Source organism: Mus musculus, chromosome 1 (genome assembly GCF_000001635.26).
Source record: "Mus musculus strain C57BL/6J chromosome 1, GRCm38.p6 C57BL/6J".
In the NCBI taxonomy this organism is placed as follows: Eukaryota; Metazoa; Chordata; class Mammalia; order Rodentia; family Muridae; genus Mus; species Mus musculus.
The window spans coordinates 65,928,725-65,951,009 of NC_000067.6; positions in this window are offsets into that span (position 1 = coordinate 65,928,725).

The window sequence follows — 22,285 nt, forward strand, 5'->3', positions numbered from 1 at the left end:
CAAGCGAGAGGTGTTTCTAGTCTGGCAAGCATCTAATTGGGGTGCTACTGTGGTCTTTAGCATAATTAGCTGGTGCTGGGAGCCAAACCATAAACTTAACTTCTGTTTCCCTCCTAATTGGTGGCTGTTAGGCGGGAGCAGGCTTGTAACCTGGAGGTGCAGATATTTTGGGGACTAACTTGGAAACTGGTGCTAGATATACGATTTGTTGGAATAACCTGGAGGCTCAGGTCTTGTTGGGGGGTTACCTGGAAACTGGAGCTAGGTATTAGCTGGTTAGTTTACTTGAGTTTAAATTGAGGTCAGGTTTTTTACAATGGAGTCTGAACCCCCAAAATCTGGTCTCTCACTTTCAACTTTTGTGCTCTGACTTGAAACTGTTTTGGGGTGATTGAATAAAGGGGAATGGCTAAGTAAAACTGCATCAGGGGAAGAAAGAGTTAGAGACTTATTTGTTAGCACAGTCATGTCTGACACACCCAAAAGGTCTAAAACGATTCTATTGAAGAAAGTATATATCTATATCTATATCTATCTATCAATCACATAATATATATCATATATATATATATAATCAGCATCATGATTCTCTCTCTCTCTCTCTCTCTATATATATATATATATATATATATATATAGAGAGAGAGAGAGAGAGAGAGCACAGATTTAGGACCAAGGACCTTCTTAAAAGACTCCAAAGGACTCTGTCAAAAGTAGTGTTTATTGGAGCTGTGCTTCACTGGGTGATGTGAGCTAGCAGAAACATGTACACATTCTGTGTGAGTAAAGGCTGAGAGCACATGGTTAGAAGCATACAATGCAGGACTGCAAAGCTCACAAGTGTATCATGGACCTGACAGATATTATCCCCAACCTTGGCTCTACCTTTGTGGCACTGAGCTCACCAATAGCTTTTGGTGACTATTTTGCTCCTAAGACCCAGAAGCGGGAGGTTAAGAAATGTGGGTACTTGTTTAAGGACGCTCAAGAAGGCTTTGCAGCATGGAGTCATGAAATAAAATCTAGCATTTCCTCTAGGATCCACCCAGCAGTTCCTAGCAACAGCCAGGTATGAGCCTGGCTTGCTATAAAAAGTCTATTCCACACTCTCAGGCTCTCTCCTCTCAATCTCTCTCTCTCTCTCTCTCTCTCTCTCTCTCTCTCTCTCTCTCTCTCTCTCTCTCTCTCTCTCTCTCTCTCTCTCTCTCTCTCCCTCCCTCCCTCCCTCCCTCCCTCCCCCTCTCCCTTTCTTCCTCTCTCCTTCCCTCCTACCCTCTCTCTTTTCTCCCTTCCTTCCCTCCTCCCTACCTCTCCCTCCTTCCCTTTCTCTCCCCTGTCCTTTCTGTCTTCTCCCTCTCTCTCCAGGCATTCTGGCAGGCCTTTTTCCTTTTCATCCTTTTCTGTCCCCTTTCTTTCTCTGCCTCCACTCCCTTCTCACCTGCCCTGCTTCCCATGCTCCAAATACACTTCATTTTATACTAGAGACAGCATATGGCTGGTGCTTGAGTGGGGTGGGGAGGATGCCTCCCTCGGCATGGCCTGTTAGGCACCCTCTCTGCTGCTGCATCATGCTGCCGCATTACAAGCATAGCAAGCAGGCCTTCTGTTATCCTAAAGGACTCTTCCTATGTACAGATACTACATTTTGTAGGTTTGCATTGAATGAAGAAAAATGACTATGCAACTCAGGATATTTGCCTTAATAATTAAAAGGACAACTCTTGGAAGTAAACTCAAGGTGAACTGAGAAACTAATTAGAGATTAAGAACTAAACATTATTTTCCTTTTTGTAAGCAGGTATTCTTTCAATTTTTGATACTCCCCCTGTCTGTCTTCCCTTTGAAGAAATTGTTTTCTACTTGAATAAAAATGCCAATCAGCTATCAAATACATTGCCTCCAGAACATTAGAATACAATAGTTAGATTATTTTTAATTGATGCTTTACTAACCCAATATACTTGTAAGCCCCCAGACACCTGGAGAGGTCTGAGGATGTTTTAGAGTCGCTGTGTTTAGTGCACATGTGGTTACAAACACTTGAAGCTATGTTAGTCTGAATATATGTCCTAAGCATAAAATAGCCACCATGATCTAAAGTCTCAGAATGAAGGGCACAAATGTCCCCTTAATATGTTTGCATATAACAGAAATTTAATGGTTAAAGAATATTTTATGTGTTAGACTAAATAAAATACATAGTAAACAAAAATTAAAACCAACGCTACTCATACCTTTTAACTTTTAAAAGGTAACCACCTTTTTTAAACTTTTAAATTATGTTTTAGATCTAAGATTATATGCCTTTCTAAATTCCTGCTGATGATGGAGTCATTTGCCATGATAGAAGATGAGTGGGGAATTGTTTGTGCTCAGACAACATTTGGGTTTGAGGTGTTTTGGCATGAATATTGGGTTTATTCTGAGAGTTAATAGATAGGAGATAAAATGTTTAACCATTTATAGTCAATAATTCTTCTCTACAGATATGCTCAATTAAACTATAATTTTCACTTGTCATCAATGAAAGAGACCTAGAGAAGACTGAGTCCCACCCTTGTGTTATGAGCAGCCCATTCAAATGCTCCAGCAATTTGAAATGTCAACAGCAAAAAAATGGTTCCCACTAAAACAAGTCACTACTCAGCCAACCCTTCCAGTCTGCCCCTTGTACAGTGACAGCTATTCAGTTGCAATGATTTCAATTTGAAATCTGTGCTCTGCATCCCCTGGAAGAGCTACTATATTGCTTTGGATATAAAGTAGAATCAAGGATGAGCAAAAATATGTACCTCAGATGTTCTCTGGCCTTACGTAGCCTACTGTTTACCATCACTTAAAGGCAGTAGGAGGCATGTCTCGTATCTTTCTTCTGTTGACTTTTTGGTTTCCTCTCCACCCTCCCATCTTTATGGTGCTTCTTTCTGTATTCGCCCAATTTTTCAACTATTGAAGGATAATTGAAGAAGGAGAAGCCTAGAGGTGTTTTGCATACCAGTAGATCTGGCACAGCCATAGTTTTGGGGGTTTTGTTTGTTTATTTGTTTGTTTTTGTTTTTTGTTTTGTTGTTGTTGTTAGATCTAACACTCTAGATAAGAGGCGACACTGAATCCTGCAATTTGTTGTAGAGAGAAAACTTTTGGGAAGTAGCAATTTCTGATGAGTCAGGATAAGTTAGTCACATAGAAAACATTATTTGGTAAAAAAACAATGCCTTGATCTAAGAGAGGTAGGAGCAAATCCTTGAGGTAAGAGGAGTGCCAGAAGCTTACTAGTAGACAGTACCTGAGAATGACAAAATCTGTAGCAACCAGAAAATCCACACCTTCCCTAAAGGCATTGGAATATAAGAATCTTAAAGTACATGGAAAATGTCATTCAGTAAATCCTAAGGGTATTTTGTTGTTATCTCTGAACAGGTAGAGTCTGCCCTAAAAAATGAATACTCCATGAAGAGCTTATAAGGCTCTCATATATCACAAAATTCCACCAGTCCGTTATGGTGACTCATTTCTCACACATTCCATTGATTCCTTACAGAGACCTTGCTGGATAGTTTTATGTCAACTTGGCTCAAGTCAAAGTATCTTGAGGAAGGAATCTGAAGAGGAGGGAACTGTAGACATGAATTTCTTGCAACCTACTTTTAATAAGGATTCAACCTCTCATCTAGCCCACCATCCAACAGAGGTCGTGGAAGAGAAAAGATATTAGGATATAGGGGAAGTGGACCTATTAAGCAATAGTTTGGGGGGGGTGTGCTCAATCTTCTTTGGCAGCAGTTCAGTCCCATAGCAAACATATGACTTAGTAGCTGTATACCAGTCCTTTTGGCAGACAGACCAGGCATGAACCAGCAGCCGTAGTTCAGAAACCATGAAGCTTGCCAACCACCCTGAGGCCACTCCAGGAAGCTGCTGCAGGAACCTCACAAGCACTACTTTTGAGTTTCTCTCAATGACTACATTACCACAAGCTGAGCTCAAGAATGCGATGTAAGGTGATCCAATACATGTGTGTTGTTAGTGAAGAATAATAAGAGGCAGCAAACCAAAACCAATGCTCAGTGCTCATCTCCCACTGTCTGTAGGGTCATATTTATACTCCTTCAGCATGAGTCCTTGCATGTGTTTGCTATATCAAAACATCCTTTCACCTGTGGCTGCTTCAGGAAGACATTTTTTCCCATATCTCCTCCAGCAAAACAACCTGTGTGCCTCACAAAACATCATTTGACATAGCTAATATTACAAAGAAATAAGACGTATCCACTTCAGAGAACCTTAATTAAGAAAAGGCATACTTCTAGTGCATATTCTTCATTAGTGATTGATGGGGGCCATCCCATTGTGGGTGGTGACCTCCCCCCAGCTGATTGCCCTGGGTTTTGTAAGAAAGCAGGCTGACTCATTCCCTTTGGAGCAAGGTAGTAAGCAACATTCCATGGCTGCTGCACCAGGTTCCTGCCCTACTTGAGTCCCTCTCGTAATTTCCTTTAATTATGAACAGTGATGTAAAAATGTAAGCCAAATAAACCCCTTCCTTCTCAATTTGCTGTTGGTCACTGTGTTTAATCACAGCAATAATAACTCTAACTAAGATTAAATGTATCCATGTTCTCTGGGTTGAAAGTAATACTCCCACTTACTAAGAGCTACAGCAAAAACAAATATGACAACATGTCAATCAGAAACTGGGCTAAGATCCCACCTCAAATGCTCCTTGGCTTTACACGACCTTCAGTGTACAGTCATACATACACAAGAGGAATAGAAGGCACTTCTAGCACTCTAGCATCTTTCCTCTGTGCACTGTGCACTTTCTCTCTAGCTTCTACCCTGACCTTCTTCCTGGCCCTTCAAGTGTATTCACTGCTTTTACAACCATAGAAAGAAAAGAAGACAGAGTGTCCATGTGAATGGATGATTAAAGAAGGACCCCAGAGGTGTTTTTCCATGCTGATGGTGCAGCCATATGTACAACTTTGTTAGCTCTAAAGAGTAAATTGTTGCTCTAGACAAGAAGAGCAAAATCATAATGAAGAATTAGAATTCAGATAATTGAGATTTTTATATTATTTTGCTATTTATTGTTGGTATTTCATTAGATACTATCAGTAATATCCTAAGTGCTCAGGAACTCCAAGAGGGAGGTTTTCTCTTCATGATGCAGAATGGCACTTAACAATGTTTATCAAATAGCTAGCTGGCTAAGAGTAGCTTTTTATAGATATTGAAAACTAAAATCTAGAGAAATGGGGCATGATTTGCTCATGAATTATTTATTACCATGCCTAGGAGAAAGCATGAATATTCTGTGTTGTCTTCAGTAAAAAGAATGTTAATAGATGAAAGACAAAGAAAATGTCAAAAAGAAAAATTTTTTCAAATCAAATTCTGTTTTTTACAATTCAGTTGAGCTCATTTTTTTTAAAAACAAGATAAGACTTGGGAAAAAGTTTCCAGGATGCTCATTCTGAACATACAATTATTTTTATCCTGCCAGATTTGTAGACAGAGAGATAGGAGCTGTCTGAGAATGATGGAAAGGATTCTGGAAATGATGGAAAGTCACCAAAGCCAAAATATTGATAAAAGATGAATGTTTACAGTGTTTGATAGATAAAGAGTTACTCTAAAAGAATTGTGGCTCTGATTAATTTATGAAAGTTTTTTTGGTCTGACCTACAAGTTACACTAAGTAATTAAATGGATGCAAACACTGAAATATCTGATTCACATAAATATGTGTTGATAACAGTTCAACCTTATAAATGATGTACATTTTGCAAAAAGGACCATGTGTGATTTATATGTACGGATGCTATGCACCTATAAGTTTATCAAAATGTGAATCCCCAGGAAAAAAAGCCACCACATCTATGTAAAGATTCTACAAACAAGGCTGGAGAACTGATTAGCACTTTGTGATTGTGGGAAGTTGGACTATTATTACAAGACCAGACTATTTAGTTCCTCCTTTAGTAGCCATTCATTGCTTACCTCTGTGCCTGACCTAACATTTTTTTCAGCTATAAGGTAAAACTTTTGGCATGTATTAATGCCTTATGCAAATGAGTAAGCCAAGAATGCCATTGCCATTAGATAACATGTAAACTAAACATAGTTTCCCCTGTCTGTCTAAATGTCCTACCAATGCATTTTGAAAATGACCTAACATAAATTTCTTTTGTTCTATGAATGTAAAAGTGCATATAACAACTTCTATATTGTAACACATTGTTCAGGACAACTTGAACCTTGGTTCCCAGGTGAGGTCATTTATGCTTGGCTCAGAATAAATACTTTTTTATTTCTTCACTATGAGATTAATAGTTAATGATATAGATTTTAAAAAGATCTAAACAAGCATTACTGATATTATCTAATGAAATATCAACAATAAATAGCAAAGTAATATAAAAATCTCAGTTATCTGAATTCTAATTCTTCATTATATATAACTCGTGTAATTCTGCTTACTGCTTCAGTATGTGAGATATTCCCATAGGATTAAGTGACTCGGCTGTTTCTGGTCTCAATAACATTTACACTTACACTGTATATAGTCATCAGTACTTTTTAGTCTTTTTGTCTGAAAGAGCTCTAGAAAAATTTTTTTTTAAATTTTCATGGTCATGATATTCTTTCAAGACTCTGCTAAATATTTTGTAGACTGTCCACAATTTGTGGTTTTCATGATGTGTCCTCAAGATGACATGTAGAGCATACATTTAGGCAGGAGTATCACATAACTGATGCTTTCTGTTGCTTTAAATTTTTATATAGTTTTTTAAAATTAGTTTGAAACAAGTTTTGCAATGTAGGCCCAGTTGGCCTCAAATTCAGCCCTCCCATCTGAACATCTCCATTGCTGGGAGCTTAGGCATCTACTCCATGATCAGCAGTAATCCATTTCGGGGTGGAAGAGAAACTATTTATTTACTTTAGACAGAGCTACCCACTCATGCACATACTGTTTATAACTACATATACATACATATGTATATTGAAGCGCTAAGTAGCTGCAACACAGTTTTAATGGTTAACAAGTTATAACATTTATATATAATATTTATAACCTGGTCTTCTATAAAAGGAAATCATTTGCTGACCCTTGGTCTTTTCTCCTTTTTATGTTTGACATTAAAATACACTTACATCCTTTTCTCAGTTTTCCTTTTCCTTCCTCTAAGCCCAGCCCTATACCTTGCTTTCTTTCAAATTCATGATCTATATTTCTGAAATTATTGCTCTCTATATATGTATGTTCCTAAATATATACATAAAACATGCTTAGTCCTTTAATGTTATTTGAATGCATGTGATTTCAGGGCTGATCACCTCATGCTGGATAACCAGTTTGAGACCTTTTCCCTGGGGAAGTCTATTTCTCCTGCTCTCACCATTCCTCAGTTACCTGTAGTCCTTTGTCTAAGGTTGAGATTTCCCCTTTCCATGTTAGTGTATCTATTGTCATTCTTGTTCAGATCTGATTTAGGCAGTTCATAAGACTTTATGAGTGTTGCTTCCATGACATTTCAAGGAGATAAAATCTCACAGCAAACTGTTTTACAAGCTTTCTCTCCCCTCTTCCCTCTGTGATCACGGAGTCTTAGGTGCAAGAAGTCTATTGTAGATATATCAATTGGGGCTGTGCCCCACATGGTCACCTGTTGTTTGCATTTTGACAAGTTGTAGTTTTCTATACTGGTCTCTGTCTGTTGCAAACAGACATTTCTTTGATGATCGGTAAGATCTGCACTTATCTGTGGGTATAAATATTTAGAGTGTGATTGGGAATTATGCTGGTTTAGTAAAGTGAGAGCTGTATGCTCTAAAACACATAGTCTCCTATGATTTCACTCTTTTTTTTTTAAATAGCATGACCCCAACCAGTTCTGAGGCTAAAGTGGGTTTATTTTTTCCAGGATGCTTTTATACCACTTTAAGTACATACAAAAAAAAGTAAGATCAGTGCTGGGTCAAGGAACAAGCAAGGCAATAAACAAAATTTTGTACATACCTTTCTAGGGGTTAATCAGGATGACCCTGTACTGGGGCATATAAAGTTTGCATGTCCAATGGGGCTCTCTTTCCAGTGATGGCTGACTAGGCCATCTTTTGATACATATGCAGCTAGAGTCAAGAGCTCCGGGGTACTGGTTAGTTCATAATGTTGTTGCACCTACAGGGTTGCAGATCTCTTTAGCTCCTTGGATACTTTCTCTAGCTCCTCCATTGGGGGCCCTGTGGTCTGTCCAATAGCTGACTGTGAGTATCCACTTCTGTGTTTGCTAGGCCCCAGCATAGTCTCACAAGAGACAGCTATATCAGGGTCCTTTCAGCAAACGCTTGCTAGTGTATGCAATGGTGTCAGCGTTTGGAAGCTGATTATGGGATGGATCCCCGGGTATAGCAGTCTTTAGATGGTCCATCCTTTCATCACAGCTCCAAACTTTGTCTCTGTAACTCCTTCCATGGGTGTTTTGTTCCCAATTCTAAGAAGGGGCAAAGTGTCCATACTTTGGTCTTCGTTCTTCTTGAGTTTCATGAGTTTAGCAAATTGTATCTTATATCTTGGGTATCCTAAGTTTCTGGGCTAATATCCACTTATCAGTGAGTACATATTGTGTGAGTTCCTTTGTGATTGGGTTACCTCCCTCAGGATGATGCCTTCCAGGTCCATCCATTTGGCTAGAAATTTCATAAATCCATTCTTCTTAATAGCTGAGTAGTACTCCATTGTGTAAATGCACCACATTTTCTGTATCCATTCCTCTGTTGAGGGGCACCTGGGTTCTTTCCAGCTTCTTGCTATTATAAATAAGGCTGCTATGAACATAGTGGAGCATGTGTCCTTCGTACCGGTTGGGACATCTTCTGGATATATGCTCAGGAGAAGTATTGCTGGATCCTCCAGTAGTACTATGTCCAATTTTCTGAGGAACCGCCAGACTGATTTCCAGAGTGGTTGTACAAGCTTGCAATCCCACCAACAATGGAGGAGTGTTTCTCTTTCTCCACATCCTCGCCAGCATCTGCTGTTACCTGAATTTTTGATCTTAGCCATTCTGACTGGTGTGAGATGGAATCTCAGGGTTGTTTTGATTTGCATTTCCCTGATGACTAAGGATGTTCTTAATCTGAGCTCAGTCCAGTGGTTGGCACCTGCCTCTACTTGTCAGGCTCTGGCAGAGCCTCTCAGGAGATAACTATATCAGGCTCCTCTCAACAAGCATTTCTTGGCATCTGCAATAGTGTCTGGGGTTTGTGTCTGTACATGGGATGGATCCCCAGGTGGAGTAGTCTCTGGGTGGCCTTTCCTTCAATCTCTGCTTCACACTTTGTCTCTGAATTTCCTCCCTTGAGTATTTTGTTCCTCCTTCTAAGAAACACTGAAGCATCCACACTTTGGTCTTCCTTCTTGAGCTTCACGTGTTCTGTGAATTTTATCTTGGATATTCTGAACTTTGGGACTAATACTCACTTATCAGTGAGTACATACCATGTACGTTATTTTGTGACTGTGTTACCTCATTCAGGGTGATGCTTTCTAGTTCCATCTATTTGCCATCCATTCATGAATTCATTGTTTTTAATGTCTGAGTAGTACTCAGTTGTGTAAATGTACCACATTTTCTGTATTCATTTCTCTGTTGAAGGACATCTGGGTTCTCTCCAGCTTCTGGTTATTATAAATAAGGCTGCTACGAACATAGTGGAGTATATGTCTTTTTGATATGGTGGAGCATTTTTTGGGTATATGCCCAGTCGTGGTATAGCTGGACCTTAAGGTAGAACTATTTCCAACAAAAGTTACAGTATTTTCACATGACTGGTACCAGATAAAAGTTGATGCATCAGGACTCGATTAATTGGCTAAATGATAAGAACATTTGTTCATGCAGAGAACTGGGTTTGGTTGACAATACCCACTAGTAACTCACAATCATCCTTAACTTAATCATCCAGGGTACCTGAGTCCCTCTTCTAACCTCCATGGGCAGTAGATATTCTTGAAGTATACAGACATACATGCAGGCAAAACACTCATACACATGAAACAAATCTTTTAAAACATTGTTATATTGTCTAAATGTCTCAATTTGACTGAGGAAAGCCACATTATTTTATAACTGCAATAAAGCTTTCCCTTTGCTCTGGCACATCATGAGTCACTATGGTACTTATTGTGAGATCCAGAAGGTCCATTTAAGCTTTCAAAGAGTCACATTATCGATTTAATAAGGCCAACATGTGCAAAAAAGACATATCACAGAAACTGCAGGGAAACTGTAACCCTAGTTTAACCAAGCATGCTGCTGACCCTCTCTTTGGATATCTTACTACACATGATATAAGTATTCTTAGACTTGAAAATAATTTAGTGAGGAATTTCCCCTTAGTGTAGACAAGACATAACACTCTATTAGGATTTGTTCTACTTCTTGTGACTGAGAAAGCACCCCATAAAATGAACCAAATTATAGCTTTCTGTACCCCAGGATTTAGGTAATACGGGATTAGAAACATGAGCAGGTTGGAACCCTCATGTTGCAGACCTCTGTATCTGCAAATGCTGAACTGAATTTTCCTTTGGTTCCCAATGGATGTGAAAGACAGCATGTTGTTTTGGGATAAACAGCAAAGAGATACTATTTTTCCCCTTGTGGCAATTGGAGTTGAATTTTCTGAAAGCACTTTACATGCAATTTGTCTTCCAAATAAAAAACCAAAGTCTGTTACATTCTGGTCCAGTTCTCCTTTTGTATCTGGGATCAATATCCTGAAGACTATAGTTACTTGCAAAATGAGTTGCAAGCTTTTAAAAAGATTACCACCTGCTCATTAGAAAAAGAACATAATTCTTCATAAAAGAAAATTAAACCAAAATGAAGCAGGAAGCATTTTTTCCTCTTTCTCAGTTTGCAGTACATAAAGAACCTGCCCCTCCTGTCTCTTACACAATTCATGAATAAAAAGGAGCAGATTGGTCAACTGCCCACTGAGTTTTCCAAGAAGCTAGAGGACAGTGTGATGTGTTCTCTTCTGTCTCTATGCCAGCCCTGAACACCCTATGCTCTACATCAGGAAAAAAACCAAAAAACCAAATCAAACAACTCTTCAAAAGCCAAAACCTAAACAAAACAAAACAAAACAAAACAAAACAAAACAAAACAAAGCAAAACAAAACAAAACAAAACCCAACAACAACAAAAAAGCAAACTGGTGCCTAAAAGGCTTTTATTTATATAACAATATGACTCATTTCAAACAAACACGTTAGATTTTGTGCTAGATTTCTCAAAGTGGTTCTGCGGGTAAGGGTGTACTTAAATAATTAATAAATTACTAAGAATATTTTGAAGTAATTCTTCTTTTCTAAAACCTCCTTTAGCATTTGACGTACCCTTGATAATTGTCCAAGAAGGTTGGCGTTTGTAATAAATGTTGAACCAGTTTCTGCACCAACATAAATGGTTTAATTAAATAAATACTTAAATGAAATGGATAAATTAAATAAGTACTTGTTTTTCAAGTCAATGCTTGCTTAAATTAATAAATAAATTAAAATTAGTAAATAAAGTGAGGCTGAAACAAACCTGTGTATGCAAACATACATTGAGTATTTTCTCTTATTTAAATGAAACTATGAAGAATATCTGTCATTATCTTTAAAAGAATAATAATAAAAAAGAACATTAGTAACCCAAAAGTTTCCTAGAAGAATGCTGGCCTTCCATAGGAAATACATCTCATGAGTTATGAAAACTTTTTCTTCTTTAAGAGTAATCTATGGAATGTGGATGTGTCTGGTGGGCAGCTGTTGTGGGAATAACCTATTAAATGAATTCTTGATCAAAAAACAAGTGGATGAGAAAAGTAAAACTAGGGACATATGCTATGCATGAGGAAAATGTTAAAAGGAGAGATACTAACCTGACAGAAAAGGGAAGCCTGAGTTCAGTAGGTAGTCTTGCCTGAGCTTTCCCCACTGAGCAGCAGGAGAATGGGTACTGCTTGCTGTCTACACACAACAAAAAGCTCTGCAGGTGATGGGAGGTCACAATAAATGATGAAATATATTTTATTTCATGATCATTAAATAAAACTATGTCCATTATTTCCTTTGGGGGGGGCACTTTACAATTGAATATCCCACAGGGAATCTCAAGCTTCATTCTCAGACAGTGATTTTTCTGTGGCATAAAGGGAACAAAAAAAAGTCATTTTTTTCTTTAGTATATATGAAAGATCTATAAAGAATTCTTTTGGAATATTTTTAAGGATTCCCCTGCCCCCAAAATTTGTCATTCCTGTTTCAAAAGTGATGGGGATGACACAGAGATTTAAATATTTCCTTCCTCATGTACGAGGAAGGAAATATTTAAATCTAAAACTAATTCCCACTTAAAATTTGTTTTAATAGTGCACTTCAGTTGATAAATCTTAAAGCATTTTTGATTGTGAATTAAGCATCTCTAATATCTCTGGCATCTATACAGTATAAGGAAAAGCTAAGAGACTCCATTTGTGATTTCTGATAATATGAATTACATTCATTAATTTAAAGCACTAAACTTTCACTTAGACTGAAATTACAGCTTCAATTTACCACAGAGATTTTGTACACAAATGAAGAGATTGTGTTAAGTGATGCATAACCAAGAGATGATTTGTGGAAAGAAATGGCTGCTTCTTGATTAATCAAGTAAGCTCATCTCCATGCCAGGAGTTACAGGACTTGAAAAATTGAGCAATTCAGAGTAACAATTAAAACTCAAAAATATGAGGCAAATAATGGAATTAAAAATTCGGCAGACATATTAATGGATATTTCTACAAACCCATATAAATGGCCAATATGCAATGGAAAAGATGCTCAACATTATTAATGAGAAGTTATGAGACACCACTTCACAAGAATGTCTCCGATGACTTATTAGAAGTCATGTAATAAAAACCATGGAGATGAATGTAGAGAAATTAGAACCGCCATGTGCTGTGGTGTGGGCATGTAGAAAAGGTGCACCCACTTTGGAAACCATGTATTAGTTCTTCAAATCATTAAACATTGATTTATTATTTTATCTGGCAGTCTTACTACTAAGTATTTGTATGAAGTAAATTAAGACCTATATCTACATAAAAACTTACCAATAAATAATGCTCATAGCAGCATTAATCATAGTCATCAAAGGTAGGAGCAACTCAAACATCCAATCAATGATGAGAGGAAAGGAAAGGAAAGGAAAGGAAAGGAAAGGAAAGGAAAGGAAAGGAAAGGAAAGGAAAGGAAAGGAAAGGAAAGGAAAGGAAAGGAAAGGAAAGGAAAGGAAAGGAAAGGAAAGGAAAGGAAAGGAAAGGAAAGGAAAGGAAAGGAAAGGAAAGGAAAGGAAAGGAAAGGAAAGGAAAGGAAAGAGTGTATGGGTAGAACATAATATGTTTTATCAATAAAACAATGAAAGAAATAGCTGCTACAACATAAATGAGCTTTAAAATACTAAGATTTATAAAAGAACTCAGTCACTAGGGACCACATCATGTGATTATATTACTATGAATTGTAGCCAGAATAGACAAACCTATACAAAATAGATTGTAATTCCTGCCAAGGAGGCAGGGAGGCCAACTGCAGATCTTCTTCTTCATGTCTCCAAGTCCAATCCCCCAGTGTCTTTCCCATCTCTACAGTATAATATCTGCTGCAGCCCTCCCCCACCTCATCTCTAGGGAATCCCATAGATCTCCCCCTTCTAACCTCCCTCCCCTAACTGTGTTTTAGTCCACTTCCCAAACATATAGACCACCTTTGCCAGGAAAACTAGTAGGCTAACTGCAGGCCTTCACTTCTTCCTCTGCTCTTTTAAATCTAGCTTTTTAGTGGATCTTCTGCTCCCTGCAGACATTCCCAGGACTAACTAAGCAGAACTTGGTGAAACAACCAGGCTTTCTCCCTCTTGTGAAACTCTACTACCATCTCCAGTCTATCCCCATTTCTAACATTCAGGTCCTGTCTTAGTCAGGGTTTCTATTCCTGCACAAACATCATGACCAAGAAGCAAGTTGGGGAGGAAAGGGTTTATTCGGCATACACTTCCATACTGCTGTTCATCACCAAAGGAAGTCAGGACTGGAACTCAAGCAGGTCAGAAAGCAGGAGCTGACGCAGAGGACATGGAGGGATGTTCTTTACTGGCTTGCCCAGCCTGCTCTCTTATAGAACCCAAGACTACCAGCCCAGAGATGGTCCCACCCACAAGGGGCCTTTCCCCCTTGATCACTAATTTAGAAAATGCCTTACAGTTGGATCTCATGGAGGCATTTCCTCAACTGAAGCTCCTTTCTCTGTGATAACTCCAGCTGTGTCAAGTTGACACAAAACTAGCCAGTACAAGTTCTAATACCCAGAAACACATTTTATCTGGAATCCCCATTGATAACACCCATCAATACCCTAGCAGATTTTCCTGTAGGATTCACCCACCACTGTCTCCTAATAATCAGAGAGAAAACAGAAACCATGGACCAAATATCCACCCAACAAATATGTGTAGATATAGAATTACAGTCTCCCCCATTCTAAATGCCTGGGGACAAATGGGGGAAAAAGCATAATCAATAATAGCCAGAATAATAACATCTCCACTATACCACCAAAATTCTACTACATACACCCTGAATATATCAAAACATTCCAAGCACAAATAAAAGACCTAAAACAGCCTTTATGAATATGATAGAGGTCTTTAAAGAGAAAATTAATAAATCCATTAAAGAAATCTATGAAAACGCAAACAGTAGAAGGAAATGAATAGAGCACTTCATGACTTAAAAATGGAAACAGAATAAATTAAAAAAAAAAACTAAAGAAGTCTAGAAAGGAAAATCTTAGAAACTTGAACAAGAACCACAGAGATGACAGAACCCAAGAGATAAAAGAAAGAATCTGGGGCATTAAGAATAGTTTCACTGGTCAAAGAAAAAATGTTGAATCTAAAAATTAATTTCCTGGCACAAAACATCCAGGAAATCTGGGACACTATTAGAGGACCAAACCTAAAAATAATGGAAATAGAGGAAGGAGAAGCACAGGTCAAAGTCACAGAAAATATGTTCAACAGAACTATGGAAGAAAATTATTCCTAACCTGAAGAATTAATCATCAGAGCACTAAATGTACAGAAAAAAAGATATTAAAAGCTGCAAGCTAATGTAGCCTTTTATTATTGGACAAAATGGACTTCAAACCAAAACTAATCAGAAGAGATAGGAAGGAGACTTCATACTCATTAAAGAAGAAAATAGAGGGCATTTCAATTATTAAGATCTATGCCCCAAATACACTTGCACCCAAGTTTGTAAAAGAAATTTTACTATAGATTAAGCCACATATTTAACCCTCACCCATTGATAGTGGGAGATTATCTCTCTCATCAGTAGACAGGTAATCTAGAAAACTAAACAGGGAAATTCAGGAGATAACTAAAGTTATAAACCAAATGGGGCTAACAAGTATTTACAGAACTTTTCACCCACAAACAAAAGAATATCTTTTCTTCTTAGAATGTCATGGAATTATCTCCAAAACTGACCACATACTTTGACACAAAGCAAGTCTCAACAGATAACAAGAAAATGAAGATAAAATCCTGACTCCGATCTGACCACCATGAATTAAGCCGGATACCAGCAGCAAAATCACGGAAACTGAAGAATTCTACACTCAATGAAAGAACGGTCAAAACAGAAATTAACAAAGACATGAAAAACTTTACATAATTGAATGAAAATGAATATATAGCACATATAATCTTATGGGACACAATGAAGACTGCTCTAAGAGCCAAGTTCATAGCACTTAAGCGACTCCCTTAAAAAACTGTAAATCTCTTATACCAGTAACTTAATAACACTCCTGAAAGCTCTAGAACATGAAGAAAACATCTCCTAAAGGAGTAGACAGTAAGAAATAATCAAACTCAGGGCTGAAATCAATAAATAGAAACAAACAAACACTTCAAACCCATAAAGAATCAAGGATGCAAATAGTTGATTCTTTGAGAAAATCAATAAGATTGGCAAACCTTTAAACAAATGTGCTAAAAGGAAGGGAAAATATGGAAATTAACCAAATTAGAAATGAAAGGGAGACATAAAAACAGACACGTAGGAAATCCAGATAATCCTCAAAACATACTTTTTTATCCTTTTTATTATTTTATTTATTTACACTTCAAATGCTGTCCTCCTTCCTGGTCCCCCCCCCCACCTTCCATGAGTCCCCCACCCTATCCCTGCTCCCCTTTCAGCTCTAAGAGGGTGCTCTCCAACTTACTTACCCACCCACTCCTACCTCATTCCTCTAGCATCCCACTTCTTTGGGGTGTTAAGCCTCCATTGAACCAAGAATGTGTGGTTCTTCCTATCTCCCACCCCACACTGCTGCATATTACTATTCATTCTCCTGGCCCACTGGGCTTCTCTCCTGACTCCGTCCATGCATGATCCCGACTCCTTTTTTCCCTCCCCTTCCTCTCCCACCCAGATTCCTCCTTCCCTCTAACTACCATGATTTTTTGTTCTGCCTTCTAAGTGGGATTGAATTCTTGCTAAGCTTCATATGGTCTGTGAGTTGTATTGTGGGTATTCTGAACTTTTTGGTTAATATTCACTTATCAGTGAGTACATACCACTATGTCCTTTTGTGTCTACATTATCGAACTCATGATGATAGCTTCTAGTTCTATCCATTTGCCTAAAAATTCGTGGGTAATAGCCTCAAACACATTGGCACAGTGGAAAATTTCCTGAACAGAACACCAATGGCTCAGGCAATAAGATCAATAATTGACAAATAGGACCTCATGAAACTGAAGAACCTCTGTAAGGCAAAGGACAAAACAGAAACCCAAAGATTGGGAAAAGATCTTCACTAACCATACATCTTATAGAGGGTTAATATCTAAAAAAAATACAAAGAACTCAAGAAATTAGACTCCAGAAAACCAAATAACCAAATTAAAAAGTGGGCAACAGATCTAAACAGAGAATTCTCAACTAAGGAATCTCGAATGGCTGAGAACCATCTAAAGTAATGTTCAACATCCTTAGTTATCAGGGAACTGCAAATCTAAATGACTATGATTCTACCTTATACCAATTAAAAGGCTCAGATAAAAAACTCAAGTGATAGCAGAGGCTGGCAAGGATGAGTAAAAAGAGGAACACTCTTCTATTGGTGGCAGGATTGCAAACTGGTATGACCATCGTGGAAATCAATCTGGTAGTTCCTCAGAAAATTAGAACGAGTTCTACTTGAAGACCCAGATATACCATTCCTGGGCATACACCCAAAAGTATCACAAGTACACATGCTCAACTATGTTCATAGCAGCCACATTTATAATAGCCAGAAGCTGGGAACAACCCAGATGTCCCTCAACAGAAAAATGGATACAGAAAATGTGGTACATTTATACAATGGAATACTACTTAGCTATTAAAAACAAGGACATCATGAATTTTGCAGGCAAAAGGCCATGCTTTCAAAATCTGTACTCCATCAAATTGTGCTTATCACCATGCACAAAACTCAATTCCAAATGGATCAAAGACCTCAACATAAAACCAAATACACTTAACCTGATAGGAGAGAAAGTGGGGAATAGCCTTAAACTCATAAGGACAGCAGAAATCTTTCTGAATGCAATACCATTAGCCCAGACACTAAGATTAACAACTAATAAATGAGACCTCATGAAACTGAAAAGCTTCTGTAATGCAAAGGACTCATTTGGCTAAAGCAGCAGCCTACAGAATGAGAAAAAATATATCAACTATATATATATATATATATATATATATACATATATATATATATATATACACACACACACACACACACACACACATATATATACCGTGTAGAACCTAGATATTATGAAAGCAAATAACTCAATTTTAAAATAGTGTACATATCTAAATAGAGAATTCTCAATAGAGGAAACTCAAGTAGCTAAGAAACACTTCAAAGAATATCCAACATCTTTAGATAACATGGAAATGAAAAGCAAAACTACTTTGAAATTTTATCATAAAGCTGTCAGACAGCTAAGATCAACAAAACAAGTGACAGCTCATGATACTGAGGGTTTAGAGTAAGAGAAACACTCTTCCATTGCTGGTGGGAGTGCCAGTTTGTACAGCCACCATGAAAGTCAGTGTGGTGCCTCCTCAGGAAGATGGAAATCCGTCTAGTTCAAGATCCAGCTATCCCATTCTTGGGCATATACTCAAAGTATACTTTATCCTACCACAGGAACACATGCTCAAACATGATTATTGCTGCTCTAGTCATCATAGCCAAAAGTTGGAGACAACATAGATACTTTACGTAGATACTCTAGATGTGGTGTATTTACACAATGGATAATTACTTTATTGTTTAAACACACACACAAACAAAAACCAACATCATTGAAATTTGCAGGGAAATGGATGGAACTGGAAAAAAAATCCCTAGTGAGGAAACTCAGACCTAGAAAGACAAATATGGTATATATTCAATTGTATGTGGATATTGACTATTAAGTCAATGATAACCAAGCTACAATCTATAGAACTACAGACAGCAGGCACAGAACTAGAGTAGTGGTTCTTAATCTGAGGATTGCTAACTCTTTGAAGGTTGTATACCAGATATCTTGTGTATCAGATATTTATATTAGAATTCATAATAGTAACAAAATTACAGTTGTGATCCATCAACAAAATAGTTTTATGGTCGGGGGTTACCATCGTAGGAAAAACTGTATTAAAGGCTCACAGCATTAGGAAAGTTAAGAACCTCTGAACTAAAGGGAATAGATCTCATTAAGAAACGGAAGTAGAATAGATATTTATAGATGAACGAGAGTGCTGGTAGGTAGGGTCAAGTGAGGAGAGGGAGGAGAGGAGGCAAAAGGGAGGGAGAGATAGCAATAACCAAAGGACACTTGATAGGTAAAGCAGAAACTTAATTTAGTAGATTACTAAAATATATACAAATATAAAGGTGATATAAATGAAATCACCAAATAATGGGGTGGGAGGGAAGATACCCAGCTAAACATCTCTTGTCATCAAATAAAGCTACCAGTTCTGGAACTGCATTATATTAAATTGAATTGTTGACCAAAAGGACCCCATAGGAATCCCCAAACAACTCAGGCTTTTGCCAAGAATATAGGTTGCTACCTCACACCAGTCAGAATGGCTAAGATCAAAAATTCAGGTGACAGCAGATGCTGGCGAGGATGTGGAGAAAGAGGAACACTCCTCCATTGTTGGTGGGAGTGCAGGCTTGTACAACCACTCTGGAAATCAGTCTGGCGGTTCCTCAGAAAACTGGACATAGTACTACCGGAGGATCCAGCAATACCTCTCCTGGGCATATATCCAGAAGATGCCCCAACAGGTAAGAAGGACACATGCTCCACTATGTTCATAGCAGCCTTATTTATAATAGCCAGAAGCTGGAAAGAACCTAGATGCCCCTCAACAGAGGAATGGATACAGAAAATGTGGTACATCTACACAATGGAGTACTACTCAGCTATTAAAAAGAATGAATTTATGAAATTCCTAGCCAAATGGATGGACCTGGAGGGCATCATCCTGAGTGAGGTAACACATTCACAAAGAAACTCACACAATATGTATTCACTGATAAGTGGATATTAGCCCCAAACCTAGGATACCCAAGATATAAGATATAATTTGCTAAACACATGAAACTCAAGAAGAATGAAGACTGAAGTGTGGACACTATGCCCCTCCTTAGATTTGGGAACAAAACACCCATGGAAGGAGTTACAGAGACGGAGTTTGGAGCTGAGATGAAAGGATGGACCATGTAGAGACTGCCATATCCAGGGATCCACCCCATAATCAGCATCCAAACGCTGACACCATTGCATACACTAGCAAGATTTTATTGAAAGGACGCAGATGTAGCTGTCTCTTGTGAGACTATGCCGGGGCCCAGCAAACACAGAAGTGGATGCTCACAGTCAGCTAATGGATGGATCATAGGGCTCCCAATGGAGGAGCTAGAGAAAGTAGCCAAGGAGCTAAAGGGATCTGCAACCCTATAGGTGGAACAACATTATGAGCTAACCAGTACCCCGGAGCTCTTGACTCTAGCTGCATATATATCAAAAGATGGCCTAGTCGGCCATCACTGGAAAGAGAGGCCCATTGGACTTGCAAACTTTATATGCCCCAGTATAGGGGAACACCAGGGCCAAAAAGGGGGAGTGGGTGGGCAGGGGAGTGGGGGTGGGTGGATATGGGGGACTTTTGGTATAGCATTGGAAATGTAAATGAGTTAAATACCTAATAAAAAATGGAAAAAAAAAACAGAACAAATAAAAACAAATCAAACAAAAAAAAAAAAAAAAAAAAAAAAGAAAACTGGACATAGTACTACCGGAGGATCCAGCAATACCTCTCCTGGGCATATATCCAGAAGATGCCCCAACAGGTAAGAAGGACACATGCTCCACTATGTTCATAGCAGCCTTATTTATAATAGCCAGAAGCTGGAAAGAACCTAGATGCCCCTCAACAGAGGAATGGATACAGAAAATGTGGTACATCTACACAATGGAGTACTACTCAGCTATTAAAAAGAATGAATTTATGAAATTCCTAGCCAAATGGATGGACCTGGAGGGCATCATCCTGAGTGAGGTAACACATTCACAAAGAAACTCACACAATATGTATTCACTGATAAGTGGATATTAGCCCCAAACCTAGGATACCCAAGATATAAGATATAATTTGCTAAACACATGAAACTCAAGAAGAATGAAGACTGAAGTGTGGACACTATGCCCCTCCTTAGATTTGGGAACAAAACACCCATGGAAGGAGTTACAGAGACGGAGTTTGGAGCTGAGATGAAAGGATGGACCATGTAGAGACTGCCATATCCAGGGATCCACCCCATAATCAGCATCCAAACGCTGACACCATTGCATACACTAGCAAGATTTTATTGAAAGGACGCAGATGTAGCTGTCTCTTGTGAGACTATGCCGGGGCCCAGCAAACACAGAAGTGGATGCTCACAGTCAGCTAATGGATGGATCATAGGGCTCCCAATGGAGGAGCTAGAGAAAGTAGCCAAGGAGCTAAAGGGATCTGCAACCCTATAGGTGGAACAACATTATGAGCTAACCAGTACCCCGGAGCTCTTGACTCTAGCTGCATATATATCAAAAGATGGCCTAGTCGGCCATCACTGGAAAGAGAGGCCCATTGGACTTGCAAACTTTATATGCCCCAGTACAGGGGAACACCAGGGCCAAAAAGGGGGAGTGGGTGGGCAGGGGAGTGGGGGTGGGTGGATATGGGGGACTTTTGGTATAGCATTGGAAATGTAAATGAGTTAAATACCTAATAAAAAATGGAAAAAAAAAAGAATATAGGTTGCTTTCCACAAACTGACAGGAAGATCTAATTGCTAAAGATAATTCTTTTACAAGTCATCGATTATGAAGATGTCAAGCTTCATTGAGCCTTTACCCTATGTTCCAGTGTCTTTCTTACAGAAAGATATTGTACATGCTATTGAAAGAGAAAAGGAAGCGTCAAGTTGGTTACATAACATTTATTTACAATGATGTATTATGTATAAGATATGCTAGCTCAATGTTGAGCCAGAGATTGTGGCAATAAATAACCAATAAGTGATCTAATTTAAGGCTCATTTCATGAAATAGAACACATATCTGACATTACTTGGGTAATTAGGTATGTGGGAATAGATAGTACTAGAAAGAAAGAGGAGAGAGAGACAAAGATAAAGAAAGAAAGAAAGATAGTGATAAACCAACTCTCAATGCTATTCTGCTCTACCTACAGACCCGTGCCTTGTTCAGTCATCATCAGAGATCCTTCCTCTGGAAGCAGATGGAAACAAACACTGAATCTCACAATCACTTCTTGCACAGAGTGAGAGACCTTGAAACACTCACTTCTAAATGTGACAGCTCCATCAAATCCTTCCTCACAAAGTTCAGGGATCCCCAACAAAGACAAACCAGAAAGAATTTAAGAGCCAGGGGGCATAGAGAACACTAAGAAAACAAGGTCCTCTAAATCAACATGAACAAAGCTTATATGAACTCACAGAGACTGAATCAACAGGCACAGGGCATGCATAGGTTGGAACCAAGATCTCTGTGCTTTTATTATGGCTCCCAGTTTACTGTTTTAATGTAATTCCTGAA